This window comes from Aricia agestis, chromosome 1, assembly GCF_905147365.1.
Source record: "Aricia agestis chromosome 1, ilAriAges1.1, whole genome shotgun sequence".
NCBI classification, from domain to species: Eukaryota; Metazoa; Arthropoda; class Insecta; order Lepidoptera; family Lycaenidae; genus Aricia; species Aricia agestis.
Genome location: NC_056406.1, coordinates 22741856 through 22743747, shown reverse-complemented (window position 1 = coordinate 22743747; position 1892 = coordinate 22741856).

The window sequence follows — 1892 nt, the reverse complement described above, 5'->3', positions numbered from 1 at the left end:
GAAGTTGGCTTGTGATAACGACCTACGAATAACATTGTCACATTAGCATAATGTGACATGTGAATAATGTGATAATTGTTATTCGTAAGTCGTATGAATTACATTTTCACATACATACTTATATTATAAACTAGGTATAGCTATTGCCCGCGACTTCGTCCCCGTCAGCAAAATGTGATAACAAAGATAGAAAATTTTCCCCTTTTTAGGGTTCCTTACCCAAAGAATAAAAATGGGACCCTATTACAAAGACTTTGCAGTCTGTCTGTCTGTCCGTCTCCAGGGTGAGACTAGCTAGCTAGATAGTTGACATTTTCATAAATTACATTTTTTATAGCTGCTATAGCAAGTAGCAACAAATACAAAAAAAATAATAAAGTAAGTGCCTCTTCACGCCCAAGCCGCTAAACCGATTTTGCTGAAATTTGGTATTTAGATACTTTGAGCCCCAGGAAAGGACATAGGATACTTTTCATCCTGCAAAAACGTACGGTTCCCGCGTGATAAACATACTTGGCACAACAACTTTATACGTGGGAGAGCCATGCTTCGGCACGAATGGGCCGGCTCGACCGGATAAATACCACGTTCTCACATAAAACTGGCGTGAAACAGCGCTTGCGCTGTGTTTCGCCGAGTGAGTGAGTTTACCGGAGGCCCAATCCCCTGACCCCTACCCTATTCCCTTCCCTACCCTCAACTATTCCCTTCCGTTTCCTACCCTCCCCTATTATCCTATTCCCTCTTAAAAGGCCGGCAACGCACTTGCAGCTCTTCTAATGCTGCGAGTGTCCATGGGCGACGGAAATTTCTTTCCATCAGGTGACCCGTTTGCTCGTTTGCCCCCCTTATTTCATTAAAAAAAAAGAATTCATAAAAAATTCATTAAAAAAAACGAAGTTGAGGGCGTCATATAACTAGTATATTATAAATGCGAAATTGTGTCTGTCTTTAAAATATAATGTGAAATTGTGTTGTATTATAGGTCTACCAGAATCTGAAGGCTAAAAGTGAGAAAATAAATTGACTATAGCAATACCGGGGTAATTGGATTAAAAATTTTGATCCTTTTTTTTCCTTATAGCGGCTTATGCTGTGTGTGAAAAATACAAATATAAAAATATATCCAATGATCAAGGATATTTTTTGAAATTCTGCGGTCAAAAATCAGATTCTGGTACACCTACCTCTTCACACCCAAGCCCAATTTGCTGCCCAACCGCTGAAAGCAATTAGCTGGGTATAAAGATACTTTGTGTCCTGGGATATTTTTTACGCATAATTCGCAACTTATATATATATATATATATATATATATATATATATATATATATATATATATATATATATATATATATATATATATATATATATATATATATATATATATATATATATATATATATATACATGACTATGCAAACATATTCGACCAAATAACGTTGGTCTAGTGACTAATTTAGCTCTAGCGTAGTCACTATTATTATTAACGTTTATTCCCGTGGTGCTTCTCCCCTTCAGTTCTTTGACTTTCGGTCACTGCAACTTTGTGCTGTCTCCCGCTTTATATTGGGGAGGGAATCTGGAATTCTTCCTACTCCTCCTATTTTCTTCTGATTAATTTCGTTGCGGGTCCCAAGACAGCTTTAGCATGTCCCTCGGGCTCCCTGAGATCATATCAAAGGGTTTTCGTGGTTGGATGCCGCTGTCGATCCTGGCGACACAGTAGATACAGTGGTGGGAATGTATGGTGGGCCAAAGCCCGACTTAAAAAAATAACGTTGGTCTGTCAATTGCATAGGAATCAACTTCCTCGATGGTACAAAACATGATTATTTTGTGGATTTGGAACTAAGATTTTCCGTCGTGTACATAGTTTGCACGACAAGTAG